This window comes from Chelonoidis abingdonii, chromosome 9 (assembly GCF_003597395.2).
Source record: "Chelonoidis abingdonii isolate Lonesome George chromosome 9, CheloAbing_2.0, whole genome shotgun sequence".
Taxonomy (NCBI): domain Eukaryota; kingdom Metazoa; phylum Chordata; order Testudines; family Testudinidae; genus Chelonoidis; species Chelonoidis abingdonii.
In genome coordinates, this window is record NC_133777.1 from 56,859,305 (window position 1) to 56,876,522 (window position 17,218).

A 17,218-nucleotide genomic window follows, 5' to 3' on the forward strand; every position below is an offset into this window, starting at 1 on the left:
AGGTAATCATGCATGAATTGTCATGTTGGTTTTAGTGTTTAAGGCCCTGATCCTACAACTTGTTCTACATGGGTTGATGCTTGCATCCCCATGGATCTCCACTGAAGTCAATGGATCACCATGTAGATGCATGGGTCTGACTGTGTAAAACAAGTTGCAAGATCAGGGCCTTAGTGTGTTACAGTTATATACAGACTCCTGTAACAATGAATAGTTCCTGCCATGAGGATGTGTGAATATATGTGATTGTGTACCTCATCCATATCTAGATCCAAACCGTTTATACTACACTTGAGAACATGGGATTTACAAGTACATTAAATTCATATCCAGTGTAGGTTGACATTAAATATGGATGATGGACTTTCCACATGCATCTGTTTTGTATTGAAAAAAAACCCACACCATTAAAGTAGTAAGGAAAGAGATGGATTTCACTAGTCTGACTCTGTCGATCTTTACTACTCCTCATTCAAGGCTCTGTCCTCTTCCCACTGAAGTCAGTAACAAAACTCATTGATTTTAATGGTGAAAAGCTCTGTGGTGATATCCTGGGACCCTGCATGCTCAAAGAGAATGTTCTTGGAAGCACATGCCTTGTTTTGAAAATAGGCTAATAAAATCTCCTTGCTTATCATTAATGCTACTGCAATACTATGATCTTGTCTAAATGCACTCATTTTTAATACTCTAAATAGTTTAAGTGCATTAGGTTCTTTTTCAGGGAAAGCCTCATTTTTTGCCACATCATCATCCATCCTCCCTTGTACTTGGCCATTTCCGATATTACAAATAGTATTGGTATTCACTGTTATTTATACATAATAGATGTGTAATGGGTGCATTGCAACTTTGAAAATGTAAAAGATGTGCATATTCTCAGTGCTCTAAGGGTAAAGGCAGAATCCTGAGATCCTTGATTTCAATGGGAGTGTTGCTGGAGTGAGTACATTTTAAGCAAGGACCTCAGTATTTGATGCCCCAGTTTAGAAATACTCAGATTCCCTGGATCTACATTTAAAAAATAATCCTTTTATTTTAGTCTCAACATACATACAAATCAATTTTTAAAAAAAGTTAAGGATTTAAGCCTGGGTCTAATAAAATTTGTTCTCGTTCCTCCACTAGATATCTACGTGGAATGACAGGAACTTTCATGTATACATGTGTAATGTAAGGAAAGGGTTTTTAACGTCTATACAGACTGTGATACCAGTAGCAGGGCTTTTTTTATATGGCCATCCATTGCACGTGCAAGATGCTGTGCTAGCAGGAGATATAGCTGTTACACCCATTCTATCATGCATATGAACTGTCATGTCTCTAAGAACACGATGGATAAATAGGTGCAGGATTGACTAGTATCCTGATTGTTCAGTCATCCAAAGTGATTACACTGTAACAAGCAGCATTTGGACTCCAGTTTTGAATACAGTTAAGTGGAATAACACAAGGAATCCAGCTGAACCAAAGAAGAACCCTTTCATGGATATGCAAGTGTGGGTACGTCTACACTACGGGATTAGTCCGATTTTACATAAACCGGTTTTGTAAAACAGATTGTATAAAGTCGAGTGCATGCAGCCACATTAAGGACATTAAGTCAGCGGTGTGCGTCAATGGTCCGAGGCTAACATCGATTTCCAGAGCGTTGCACTGTGGGTAGCTACTCCTTAGCTATCCCATAGTTCCCACAGTCGCCCCCGCCCCTTGGAATTCTGGGTTGAGATCGCAGTGCCTGATGGGGCAAAAATCATTGTTGCGGGTGGTTCTGGGTAAATATTGTCACTCATTCCTTCCTCCGGGAAAACAACAGCAGACAATCATTTCGCGCCCTTTTTCCCTGGATTGTCCTGGCAGACGCCAATAGCACGCAACCATGGAGCCCCTCAGCTTTTTTTTTTTTTTTTTTTTTTTTACTGTCACGGTGTGTACTGATGCCACTGACAGAGGCGTTACTGCAGCGCTACACAGCAGCATTCGTTTGCTTTTGCATGATAGCAGAGACGGTTATCAGTCATCTGTACCGTCTGCTGCCATTGTAAATTGACAATAGAGACTTATCTGTCATTCTGTACTGTCTGCTGCTATCATGGGTGCCCCTAGCTGAGAGTTGGCGGGGACGGAAAGGCAAAATGGGAATGACTCCCAAGTCAATCCCTCCTTTATGTATTAAAAAATCAGTCCTGCCTAAAATATAGGGCATGTGTACTGGGAACCAGTGTATCAGAGAGCACAGCTGCTCCATTCAGATCCCAAGAAATGATGAGCTGCATGCCATTCATGGGGGTTGCCCCTGCAACAACCCCACCCGTTGATTCCATCCTCCCCAACCTTCCTGGGCTACCGTGGCAGTGTCCCCCATTTGTGTTCATGAAATTATAAGAATGCAGGAATAAGAAACAGTGACTTGTTAGTGAGATAATGAGGAGGCAGCCTCCCGCTGCTATGATAGTCCAGGCAGTACAGAATTTTTATTACACATGAAAGGGGGGGCTGATGGAGCTCAGCCCCCAGTTGCTATGATGAGACTGCTGTGGACTGTGGGATAGGCTGGAGTCCTCATACCTCTCCCTCCCTCCATGAGCGTCCATTTGATTCTTTGGCTTTCGTAGCTTGTCACGCAGCACTGTGTAGCCTGGAGATTTTTTTCAAACGCTTTTGGCATTTCATCTTCTGTAACAGAGCTCTGATAACAGATTTGTCTCCCCGTACAGTGTCAGATCCAGTATCTCCATACGATCCATGGTGGAGTTCTTTTGGATTGGGACTGCATCGCCACCCGTGCTGATCGGAGCTCACACTGGGCAAACAGGAAATGTAATTCAAAGTTTTGCGGGGCTTTTCCTGTTACCTGGGCACTGCATCTGGAGTTCAATTGCTGTCCAGAACGGTCACAGATGTGCACTGTTGGGATACCGCCCGGAGGCCAATACTGTCGATTTGAGGCCACACTAACCCTAATCCGATATGGTAATACCGATTTTAGCGCTACTTCTCTTGTTGGGGAGGAGTACAGAAACCGATTTAAAGAGCCCTTGATATTGATATAAACGGCCTCATAGTGTGGACGCGTGCGCCATTAAATCGGTTTAATGCTGCTAAAATCGGTTTAAATGCGTAGTGTAGACCAGGCATAAGTGATATCATCAAAGTGTAGTATTCTGTATACAGTTTGGGCAGCACTTTAGGATGAAAGGAGCTATATAAAATGTAAGCTACTTTGGCTCACATTAAAAATTATAACAATCCTCAATAGGCATGGAAGGGAAACTGCAGATGTAGGACATTTGTCACACCAATCTAATTACTCTCCGCTGTATATTTTTCTATATTCTTATGGTTAATTCTTAAAAGGTACTGTAAGAAGTAAAAATCAACACTCCTTCTCATTGACTGAATATTTTTCATGGCAGATGAAGGAAAGAAGCTACAGTAGGCAAAACTTAACAAGGCACCCTGGATTTGTACTTGCTGGTTAGTGAAACAGAGGGACACAGTAGCTGTGATTATCTATTTTGGGCTTCATTTTCTTCTGTCCTTTCCTCTAACTAGCCCAGAGACTGAATCGGTCACATACTGCAAGAGACACAAAGCAGATACAGGTCATGTGAAGTAGGAAGATGGTATCAACTCAATTTTTACAAATGTACTCAGTGGAAAATTTCCCCCAAGAACTTAAGTTTAATCACTCTTTTCTAGTCCCCACTGTGATTTGCCTATAGCAGTGTCAGTTCTGAGTGCTCACATAATACTGGTATGTTAACCAATGTGTTCTGGTAGTATTTGGTTTGAGTTACATTGGCCTTCTATTATGGCAATAATGTTGGAAACTCTGGATGACAGGAGAGGCCCCAGAAGGGCTAACGTAATGCTCATCTTTAAAAAGGAGGAACTGGGAAATTATAGCTCAGTCAGCCTGACCTGAATACCTGGGAAGCAACTTGAGCAACGTATAAAACATTCTATTTGTGAATACCTGGAGGATGAAGGGGTAATCACTAGCAGCCAGCATGGATTTACTAAGAATAAATTATACTAAACCAGCTTGATTTTCTTCTTTGTCAAGGTAACTGGTTTGGTGGATAGGGAGAATGTGGTGGACATAATATACCTGGACTTTAGCAAGGCCCCACATTACATTCTGATAAGTAAACTGAAGAAATGCAGGCTTGGAAGAACTATCATTAAGTGAATACATAATTGGTTTAACAACCACAATCAAAGATTATTAATGGACTAATGTCAGACTGGAAGGAGGTATCAAGTGGGATTCCACAGGGATCTGTTCTGTGTCTGATGGTGTTTAACATCATTATTAATGATTGGGATGTAGGAATAGAGATCATACTAATCAAATTTGCACATGACACAAAGGCAGGGAGGGTTGCAAACACTTTGGAGGATAAAGCTAAAATTCAAAGGGATCTTGATAAGTTGGAGAATTGAACTATCGACAACAAAATGAAATTCAACAAAGACAAATGTAAGGTGCTGCACTTAGAGGGGAAAAACAAATGCACTAATAGAAAATGGGGGATAACTGGCTTGGCAGCAGCACTTCTGAGAAGGATCTGGGAATTGTGGATCACAATCTCAACATGAGATGCTATTGCAAAAAAAAATAAACAAATGCAATTTTGAGTTGCATTATGAGAGGCATAGCATGCAAGTTATGGGAGGAGATAGTATTGCTTAACTCGACACTGGTTAGGCATCTGCTAGAATACTGAATCCAGTTTTGGTCACCAATCTATAGAAAAGATGTAGGGAAACTAGAAAGGATCCAGTGGTGAGCTACAAAGATGGTCAAAGGGATGGAATGTAAAGGCTGAAGGAACTGGGTATGTTTAGTTTGGAAAAGAGATTAAGAGGGGATATGATAGCAGTCTCCAAATACTTGAAAGGCTGCCATAAAAAACAGAGAAGTTGTTCTCTCTTGCCACAGAGGACAGGACAAGAGGCAATGGTTTCAAACTACAGCATAGTAGATTTAGATTAAATCTCAGGAAAAACTTCCTAACTATAAGAACAGTAGGACAATGGAAAAAACTGCCTAGAGAATTAATGGAAACTCCTTCAGTGAATGTTTTCAGAAGGAGGCTGGATAGCCATCTGTCTTGGATGGTTTAGATACAACAATTCCTGCATCTTGGCCAGAGGTTAGATTAGATTACCCTTGTGCTCCTTTCTAACTTTCTGGTTCTATGATTCTGAGTCTCATATGTCCATTATTTGTATGTAATAGTTCCTGGCGTTATTATTCATGTTATATACTTTACTTGCTACACAGTCCAGCCAACCCTGTACTCGAATTGCAGTGGTTCTTCCTGGAGGCAGGCAGCAGCTGTTTCTATAACTCTGGAAGTTTGTTGGTTGAGCGAGCACTGGCTGTAGAAGTAAGATGTCACTGACAAACTAAGTCCCTTCTTGCTACTTGGGAGGGACAGCTCCACTGCACTACACACAAGTGATACAGTGGTAAATACAAAGTGTGACAAAGTTCCTCCTCTACCTTGGTGGGTCCTGCACTTATTGGCGGATTTGCTCACCTCAGTGATCTTCCCCTCTGGTGGAACCCACAGTCTGGGTCAGCTCCTCCTGTGTCTGATCAGGATTTGCAAAGTTTGGGGGGAACCCGGGCCCGCCCCTATTACTCCGGGTTCAAGCCCAGGGCCCTGTGATTGTAGCTGTCTATAGGTGCCTCCTGTAACAGCTGCATGACAGCTACAACTTCTGGGCTACTTCCCATGGCCTCCTCCAAACACCTTCTTTTATCCTCACCACGGACTTCCTCCTGGTGTCTGATAATGCTTGATTGTCTGATAATTGCTTAATCCTCCAGTAGCACACCCTCTCAGTCTCAGCTCCTTGCACCTCTTGCTCCAGCTCCTCACACACATTTCCTCTCCTCTGACTCTCCCCACCTGACTGGAGCTGAGCTCCTTTTTAAACCCAGGTGCCCTGGTTAGCCTGCCTTGATTGATTAGAACACCTGCAGCCAATGTAGCTATCTCCACTTCCTTCTAGAAGGATCTTAATTGGTCTCAGGTGCCTTGATTAACCTGAAGCAACTGCCATTTGGTTACCACGGTCCTAGGGATTTGTTTAGCCTGGGGCTAACATTACTGTAGCCATCTGGCCTTGCCCCATCACAAAAGCCTGTAGTCTTTTTCTGGCTGCTAATAGGACATTTCCTTGTTGGCAAACTGCATCAGATCTGGAACCTTGAATGCTAATCTCCACTGCTTCACTATAACTTTGTCTGCACTATGCCACTGCTAACACCTGCTCTGAGCAAATCTAATTGACATGGTGTTAAAAATAGCTCTGGCCATGAGAACGTTGTCAACACTTGGGCCCCTACCTTTGCTAATATCAGTGTAGTTGTTAGCAATGACAGGAAATTTTTAGAAAATGTCCATAATGTAAAGGCCTGAGTTGGAGACTTATTCCAGTCTGTTGAAAAGCAGAGATAGTTCAAGGGACTTGTAGTAAGGAAATCTATATTGAGGATATTTGCTGGCTTGAGTGCTAATGGAAGAATGTACATGTTTGACTATCATAATAACCTTGTGATTCTATAATAAACAGACTTGATTAAGTTAATTAGATTTCTGGTATGTGGGTTAGAATTTTTTTTTTAAAACTTGAGTCTTAAAAGGTTTGAGTCCCTTTGCCCTGGCCAACCAAGCTCTGTGTGTATAACCCAAGTAAGCCCCAAAATAATCTAAATTGTGTTTGTGTGGTTATTAAACTTATTTCTTATACTACCTTAGATGAGTTATAGTTAAGGTTGGAAGGATTAGAGTTTTATTAGTAAATGTCGATAAACTTTGATTTCACCATACACTCACAAAACAACGTAAAATATTTCTAGCGGTGATGATAAAAATTTAGATATGCAAATTAAGAAAAATGCTGCTTGAGAACTTATTAGACTTTGATTTAAAGATATTTACTTTGTGCATAGTTTTATTTATAATATAAACAAACCCCAAATTATTAGCCAGCATGCTTAGGTTTTCTACAGACAAATAAGCAAGCATGCTTATTTGATTTTTAATTAATCAATACAGTAGAACCTCAGAGTTACAAACTCATCAGTCAACCACACATCTCATTTGTAACCGGAAGTACACAATCCAGACAACAGCTGAGACAAAAAATAAAAACCCCAAATACAGTATATTACAGTGTTAAACATAAACTACTAAAAAAATTGAGGGAAAGCAGCATTTTTCTTCTGCATAATAAAGTTTCAAAGCTGCGTTGTCAATGTTCAGTTGAAAACTTTTGAAAGAACCACCATAACATTTTGTTCAGAGTTACGAACACTTCACAGTTATGAATAACCTCCATTCCCGAGGTGTTCATAACTCTGAGATTCTACTGTATGAATTTACTGTTTGACCTTTCAACAAACCAGGGAAGAATTAATACAAAATAGGCACATTTAGTTTAAATTCATAGAGGAATGATGGATTAGTTTGCCCATTTGTAAAATAACCATTTTTTTGTATATTTTAAATTATCATGTATTTAACTGGTTCTTGGTAATAATACCTAGACTACTGCATGAATAAAAGAGTGTGTATGTATGTGCATGCACCCCCCACCCCCAAAGTATATATAAATATAATGTACTGTATATATTTGTTACTCATACAGGTATTATCACTAAGAACTAATGAATCAGTACATTAAATGAGCTCGATGGAAGTAGAGAGATTTTTTTCAGAAAGTGACTTAAAATTTGTACTTTACTAGCTTACCTCTTTATTCAAAACTGCCTTTAATATACTAATACTATTATGTGACACATGGCTCATGCTAAAAGTTACTCTTGCTATCATGATATAAGCTTTTTTTCCTTTTCAGTTTAAGAATTTTCAGAGCAGGGAGCTTAATGTTTGTAAAGCACTGAGCACACTTTCAGTTAACTACAAATAAAATTAAACAGCTTGAAATAAATTAGTTTGAGTTGTTATCAACCAAGTTAACAAAACTATTAGTTAGGCACATGTTTTAAACACTTATTTCTATCACAGTAACTTTCACCTTTCTCCCTATTTTTTCATAGCTTTAAAGATTCATTTGAAATTTGTTTCGATGGTTGGTAAAATCAGACTTGTGTCTTATCACTTTTGAAAATGCTACTCATAGCCTCTTAGAATCATTTCCTGCTTGACTTTCTAACACTAATGTCATTTGCAAGCAGGATTTGACCCATAACTGGAAGATAAAACAAAGTGAAATGTTCCTCACCAAAGGGCTTGCCAGCAGTCCTCCAGGGTTTGATGGAGTCTATGACTTTGATGTAGCTGAGTTGTTTTCTGTCCATTACAGGACCATAACCTGCAGAAGGGAAATAAAATTTCTTAGCACATTTTTTTGTACTAATTACTAAGTACCCAGCTTTACTCATGTGATTAGTACTAGTGACTGTAGTGGGACTCCTTCTATGTATAAGGGTTGCAGAATTGGATCCAAATATTTATTTCCCACTAATTTTATATAAATGTTGATGTAAGCAATATGAAAGAGGAGAAAATGTTCCTACAGAGGGAAATGATGCATATTGTCTTTCATTTGGTTTTCCAGTGTTGGAAAACAGATGAGATAGCATACATGGTAGAATTTGGTTTCAGTAATTTAAAGACAAAATGTTCATTTGGTCTTCTGCTGAGATTTTTGTACAGTAAGCCAGGGTTTAATCAAAAGTTGATTATTTTTTACCTGAAGTGGAAACGAGGTTAGACTGCATGACTTGGGCTTGGATGTTCTTTCTATTTGCCCCATTTTGGTTCATCAGAAAGTTTCTCCTCCCCTAGAGCACACAAATAATTAAAACCTCATTTTGGAGCCTAATTCAGTTCTAGTGACTTCAACAGGGTCAGGATTCACCTGTGAGTCCCCAAGACAGTAAGAAATATTTGTGCTTTTAGGAGAAAAGCATACTTACTAGATCAGTAAGATACATGTTTAATTTGTTGTCCATCTTATGATCTGAAAAGGCTGTTGGTATAGAAATTAAAGATAGTCTCTGAAAGTAAGAAAAATAAAATAAAAAAGATTAATAATCAAATAATGCTACAGGTTCAATTATTTTCTGTAAAATAGTTCACACACATGCTATTTCAAATATATTTTAATTTTTGTGCATAACAAAGTACTTATTTTATATTCATAGATAAGTATTTTATTTGAATACATATTGATTCTAATATAAATGAGTGTAAACCTATTTTATTATAAACTAAATTGTACCAAATTTCACCAAAAGAAACAAAAGTTACTCACCCAGCACAGAAGGACATGATGTAATCAGCCTAGGTGTTGGCTTGAGACTGGGTTTTATCTGATTTCTGTACTAGTTTCAAGTAATGACTTCACAATGTGGTTAACATGGAGTCTGTGACCTTATGATGTGTGAACAGCAGTATCATCAATTGATACTTTAAACTGAGTTGCTGTGTTGTAAGAGTTATTACTGATTTAAAAGCTGTCTTAAAAAGAGGTTATTAGCACAGAGGTGCACTAATTAACTAAGTAGATCATTGAAATAAAAAGGAAGGAAGAGTTTAGATTTGGAAATATGTGTTCTTAGGAACAACACAAAAGGGACTGTAGTAAGTAGAGGACCTGAGATATAAACCTTGGTATCAAAGGCCCGGTATGAGGCCTGAACTAAAGTAATGGTCAAGACTTTGCTAACATAAAGCAAAGTTAAGCTGTGAGCCAGAGGCAGGCCCTGCTCACAGAAGCTGGCAAGAAAAGGGCTGATGCTGCATAAACATATATCCACATAGTGTATTGAAGCATAAACACGGTACCAGAACACTCTCTGTCGCAGGGGAGTGAATAAAAAAGAATTTCAAAGTAAAAAACTGAAGTTAAGCGGGTTAACACCTAGAATTGATGATTAACACATGGAACTGCCCAGAAACAGTTAACTGCAGAAAAAGGGCACTCCCACTCTCTATTTGGCATGCACACAAAAGCAACAGACACTAGGGGAACAAATTCAGGTTTTACAAGAGCAAGTAACTACCCCCAATCTCCTCTCAGAGCCAGGATAAAAACCAGGGGCGCAATTCTCAACTGTGCAGGTTCCCAATTTTTTTGACCCAGGGACCACACTCCTGTGTCATATCTAAAATAGAACCTTCTTTCTCAATATTTTTACATACCGCTTAAGTTTTGTCTTTTATATTTTTTCTCAGTTTGCTAGACTTGCTGCTGCTGCCTGTACTTTCAAATACCTTGATGGAGTTAATCTCTCTCGGCTCAGGTCTCGCTACTTCCTAGGTTGCTCTTCACCCTCCCTTTCCCCCACCTCTCCTCACTTCTGCTCTCTCTTGTTTTAAAAGTTTAAAGTTATAGTTTTTACAGAAACCTCCAAAAGATAAAGCAATTGAAAACAGAACAAAACAAGAAACAAAAAGAAATAAGGTAAAAACTTTAAATCCAGTAAATTATTATTTTAACCTTCAGGAATGCAACAGCTGGAATTATTCCTAACTTTCTTGAAGATATGGTTGCCAAGCAATAGAAATGCACTCTCTGCTTCTAATCCTAACCAGTAACTAATATTTGAAACATGGGCTTTTCTTATTTCCATATAGCAGAGTTTTAAAATAATGTTAAATATAAAGTAATGCAAAATTCCTTGTTACCAAATTAATACAATACAATTTGGCAAATAATATTTTTTATCAAATTTATGCTACAAGTTTTAAATAAGGTAATAACTTGTTTATTCAAATGTTTAACCCTTTTTATTTTGGTGGTGTTTTTTGTTAGCTATGAATAGAATTTGGCGCCATTGTTTTTAATTGTAAGTTTGTCCTGTATGTCATGTGTGTGTCTTGTGTCTATGTTGTGTGTGTCACGTGACTATTTTTTTAAAATTATTTTTATTTGTTGCAACAAAAGTCAATTTTATACCTTTTAAAAATATGTATAAGTATATGTGGTACCACACTATTTAAATCTGGTTGGGGTATAATCATATTAACACCAATTTTTTGTGCAAAGTTCAAAAAGGTTTCAGTTACAAATATATTACATATATTTCTGCCTCACAAATAATGCAATTGCAAACAAAAATTCTCTTTTATCACAGGAATTTTTGTTTTTGTTTTTTAATTTTTTTTAATTGTTATTCAAACAAGAATAATAAGGGGAAACATCAACATTAAGGTAAAGATAATATTAACAAAATGTCAATTTCTTGTTTGGGCTTTTTATATAACTTGTTTGCACTTTTAAATATAGTTAAAGAGTTCATAACCAAAATGTTTAAAATAACAATTTATGCATAAAGCTAACCAAATAATTTCAACAGGTTTCCACCTTTGTCTCCCAAACATAACAAAGCATCATGAAAGTATACCCTCAAATACCCTCAAAGTATTCGCATGTATCTGTATTTAAAATTTATTTGTTTAATTTTGTAGTTGGTTTAATTTTATATGCTTTTCTTTGTTATGTTATTGTTAATGGGAAGCAGTGGTTAAGGTTTGTGCTTTAAACAGTTAACAAAAGTGAAATTGTATCACAAGCAATTAACTCTAAAAAGCTAGTAAATTAGGTTACTAACTCTTTTGCTGACACAAAGTGTTCAGCAAGGGAAAGCAGTACACCTTCTCATGGAAGATTGTGAGCATTTATTTTAACCGTTAAGTATTACATTTAGTATGAAATATTAGTAATGCACCCCGAATTGAAAATTGAGCTGAGTCCATTGTCAAGGAGCACTACATATTACCGGCTAGCGGCACCTTACAGCACCTTGGACTACGTTTTGCTGGGGAGCTGGAGACTGTGTTTCTCCTGGACAATAAACTGGCCGAACGTGCCTTCATACCTTACTAGAGTCTGTGGTCACTGGGGTTCCTTTCGGTCTGCTATGTCAGCTATCTTCGAAGAGCTGGGACAGCACACAGGGGAACACATGCACGCAGCCGAGTGATATCAACATTGAACAGAGCAGAGCACCATACCGGTAGCATCTGACAACAGGATACAGTACTATGGCAAAAAGAGGAAGAATAGTTTTCCTCCTTAATCAGGAAAACCACTAGACCAATTTATTGGGAAATACCACATTTGTGACTCTTCATTTATTTTAAAAAATCTGTAGTTGTTTTGTGTCCTCAATTTTCTGCTGCCAGGGCCTATCACAAGTGAACACTCCAATTATTCCATCGGTCATTGTATTCTCTCAGCTCCATGCTTACTTGCATGTTCTTCAACACTGAACGCTCAAAGCTTCACCACAGGATCATGTTCTTTGATGCTGTTGACACCATCACACTATGTAGATAGTGTAAGAGTAGTTTTTTTAAATGTTAAATAGTTCTTGGCAGAATTTCATCAGTAATTTGCAACTCATTTGCAATATGTATTTTAGTACTCAAGACCATAAAAGGAAATTGATTTATAAGCAAACATACTTTGCCCTAATTTTGCTTAGCTGAAGTATAGAAATTATAGTGTAGTTAAAACATAAATATGTCAAATTGATCTTTTTAATTAAGATAATATGTACTCAATGAACCTTCCAGCCATTCAGAAGGAGTTAAAGTCTGGGATTATTTATTGAACAAAACTCCCATTGAATTTAATCATTAGTTCTTAGCAATGTTAAAAAAAAAACCCAACACATACTAACTAATCAGACTGATCACTACAGCCTAAGAGCTTTCTCCAAAATAACCAAATGTAGAATCTGTGGTTGTAGATACAAAAAACCAAATGTTACTCTTAATTACAATTGTTTCGACTCCCAGTGATGCATGATTGGATCTAATCTCCAGGTATAACAAAACAGTTAATATGCCCATCATATTTAATAGCTGAAGTAAAAGTTAGCCAGACAGAAAAAAATAAATAATTTTTAATTCCCATTCTTCAACTGGTATTAAACAAACTTGCTTACAGGCTTTAGTTCCAAGGCCTGTACATTATTTATTTGGAAGTTTATTGAGCATGTATAAAATATGAATATGGAATGTTGAAGTGTTTGGTGACTTTTGTTTTGGCCTTTTTTGGAACTAAGATGGTAAAATAAGTACATTGACTAAAACAGTCATATTGTGGAATGCTAATGGGACACTACACTGAGATTTTACACTGAAAATAGCAATATGTGAATGCAATTATTACTCTTCAAAGATGGCCATTGAATCGTGAGCAGACCATCTAGCAGGCCAGGGCATTGGCAAAGAATGAGTCTACATGGCAGCTCCATAATCTGCATAATCAGGGTTTCCACAAAATATGTTTCTCAACCAAGAAGTATATGGTTGTGGTGAAGTAAGGAAAATGACATGAAATTGGCCTGGATATCTTGTTACCTGGACTCGAAGTTTAGGACCTTGTTAGCGACCTTGAGACTAGAATCTGGTGTCTTTACTCACAAAGAATAGTATCTCAGACTATGAATAGGCTCACTGAAGTCTCTGGGACTACTTGCAGACTGGGGCAATACTTAGTGAGAGTAAACTGCAGAATGTGGCTCTAGCTAATTATGAAATTATATTACCCTTCTTTCATTTCTGTAAGGAAAAGTGACTGTACTTCAGCTCCCTGACAAAAGGTTGTTGCAGTTGATGTTTTAGCATCTGAAATGAGTAGGCCTATAATCAATGGGCTAGTATTCCCTGCTGACTTTAGTAGTGTTTTTCTAGGATACAGTTTTCTGATGAGGTTGTCTGTGAAATAATCCTTTTTAATGTGTGAATTAAAAAAAGGACCAAGTTACTGGCAGATACTCATTGAGCAGTGAGTGGAACACTTATGATGCTAATTCGTTGTGTTGTTGCATCAAAAAGTTTCAAGCAAAACCGGCTGATTCTGAGTTGAGATTTCATATTCAAAGCATCAATGATACACAGGAATAAATTTTACTTTTGAGGCCTGCATACTGAGTAAAACAATGGTACAACTCTAGTAAGCTTTACTATTTTTACTTGTTTCCTCTGTAAGCATATATTGCCTCCCCACTCAAATAGAGATGATATTTTTTGCTAGATAAATGTTTGAGAGGAAACTGACTTTTTTTTTAAAGGTAAAGATACAGCTACTTTAATATCAGTTGTGCTACACAAAATGAAGTGAAATTTGTTTTTGTTAGCTATAGATAACCACTTAACAATGGACTCCAAGCCCAGGGACAGTGACTGCTATTTTTCCTTTTGGATTGTAATAAACGCAGCAAGGCTACTGGGTAAAAAACATTATTTCACATGAAATGGTTACTTTTCAGCCTGGTTGAAAAATGATCATGCTACTGTATTTGACAGAGGTTGGAGCTCACAGTTGGAAACTTTTAATTACAGCCTATTGCTAGGCAGAACATGTTTTTTGTAAGAATGACTGTGTTTTGTCAAAACAAGAGTTCATCTAGCCCAGTATCCTGTCTTCTGACAGTGGCCAGTTCTAGAGCCTTTGAAGGGACTAGACAAAACAGGGGCAATTATCAAATGATCCCTTTCCTGTTGTCCAGTGTGAGGCTCTTCTAGCTGGATGTTTAGGGACAGCTTGAGCATGGGCTCATTCCCTGACCATCTTGGCTAATAGGGACTGATGAGACTATCCTCCATGAACTTAATACTTTTTTTAAACTCAGTTTTGGCAGTCCCACCATCCTATGGCAATGAGTTTCACAGGTTGACTGGGCTTTGTGTGAAGTACTTTTTTGTTTGTCTTAAACCTGTTATCTATTAATTTCATTAGGTAACCCCTGGTTCTTATGGTATGTGAAGGAGGTAAGTCACTTTCCTATTCATTTTCTCACCCTCATTCATGATTTTATAGCCTTTTATCATATGCCCCCTTGCTTATACCACAAATGCTTATTCAAACTATGTGACACCTCAGAAAAGCTGTGCTATTCTCTAAGATTTCCTACTGAAGAGCATTATCAACTCTAATCCAGCCAACTGGGCTATAAGTAGTTTGACAAATTTAGGATTTTAAACAACTCCATCCACAGGACCCCTTCCCCAAGTTTCCTCCCCACCCACTTCATGGATAAGGTATGTTATTCTCAGAAATGAATAACAGGCCTCTATGCTAGTGTATTAATTTATAGCAGCCTCGAAGGGACCAGCCAGACAACTTGTTTGTGAAGGTACAGCTAATTTACTCCCTTTTGCTAGAGATGAAGAGAAACTGTTTCTCTATGAAGCCACCACCAATAGCCAACTTGTTTGCCTAATTTGACTACCTATTCTTCAAACTTAATTTTCATCTCAATTGCTCATGTGTTCTTTAGTGAAGCCTTATTTTCTTCAGTTCCCTTTTCTACTGGGTTAGCCAACAGTCCCAATTTTTTAAAATCGGGTAAGTAACAATACCTCCAAGATGATTTCTGCTGTTATGGGGACATTTTCTGTAGGATGAAGTTTAGACTTGGAGGCACATTACCCTGCTTGACAAGAAGAGTGAGCTATGAAAGCTTCTTAGGAATACATGCATTGCCCCAGATGAAGTGATTAATCTGATCTGGACTTCTGCCAGCTGCAATGGCTTTTTAAAAAAGTGAACACAGAGTGTGCTCATACCTGTGCAATCCTGAGGAGATAGTCGAGGTATTGATATGTACTTAGGCAAAGCAAAACAAAACATGCACACCACTAGTCTTCAGATATGGTGAATACTTATGGCTTTGCTGTCTGGACTCTTTTTGAAGACAGAAATTTCTGAGAGCGTGTTATTAATGAGCTAAACTTAGGGCTTGTACACACCAGTGCTTGCTTCAATATAATGTAAGTCACTCACAGGTGCAGAAAAGAAACGTAAGTTACACAGATCTAAGCACCAATGTGGAAAGTGCTGTTGGTGGGAGAAGCTGTCCTGCTGACATAGCTACAGCTGCTTGGGCAGATGGAGTGATGCTGATAGGAGAGCTTTCTTCTGTCAGCATGGAGTGTCTGGACTACCAGTGCTACAGTAGCACAGCGGCACCAATGTAGAGATTTTAGTGTAGACTAGCCCTTAGGTTGCCTATATACATTAATATAAGGTCTAGCTTACATGCAGGATTCACTCTAAACTGCATTGGTCATTTGACATTGTAGTAGGGTGGATCCTTGCTCCTGCCCTGAAGGAGTTAAAAACAACCCTGGGAAGGGGCTGTGGCTAGAGAAAGCAGCCTTCAGGCTGGGGCAAGAAGCCTGGGCTGACTGGGGAAAGTAGGCTCAGCTGTGGCCATGCACCAATCAGGCCCAGCTGGCCCTTATAAGAGGCTGTGAGCCTGAAGTCCAGAACAGTCTCTTTCTGGCTATAGAGGGAGAGGGGCCTGGCTGTAGGGAGCTGGACATAAGGTACCTGAATGAAGCAGGGCTGGGGAAAGGCAGAGGAGCTGGAGAGCTCTAGCCTGGAAAGCCCCAGGCTGCAGCCTAGCATTGGGCTAACAGGTACTAGGGGGTGCAGAGGGCAGTCCGGGGTAGGCCAAGCCAGTAGGTCCAAACCCAATCTTGCCTGTGATGAGTAGGCTAATACTGCAGCCTGCCCCAGGGTGTGGGGCTAGACAATGACTGGCAGTAGCCATATACTGAGGAAAGGTAGGGATAGAGGATGGGGGTTCCCTGGGGAGGGGAGACCCTGAGAGAAAGGGGGTTACTGCCAGCGGCAACACCTCAGGTAAAAGGGCACCAGGTCCAGGGAGAGACACTGGGGCCAGGACAGGAGGATCACTGGCCTGCAGAGGGCGCTCCAGGCTGGAAATTGAGCTAATTCCCAGAAGACACCAGCAGGAGGTGCCACAGGGGTGAGTCCAGCCTGTCTATAGACAGACACATGATGTCCTCGCACACTAGGTAGAGCAAATCATGTGAAACTTGAAACCTAAACCTGGGCCAGACAGGGTTGGAAGATGTTGGTATTCCAAAGAGAACTGTTCAGCCTACTTTATAGGAAACACTCATTTAAACAATTTGGTTTAGATGGTCACACTTTAGAACCTTTAGTTTTCATCTGATAATTTTGAACATTAGACTCTGATACCTAGAAACAGTTTTCATTGCTCAGCATTTTTTTATTCACATCACAGAAAATACAGTTTGGTCCTATTATATAGCATCTTTGGAAGTTTAAGCAAACAAGTATAGCAAAGTGTCTGACATGACATTACAGCTTAGTGTTCCTTTCCACAAACTGAATAGGAAACCTTCAAACCTCTTAGTAAACAGACTGGAGATGTATT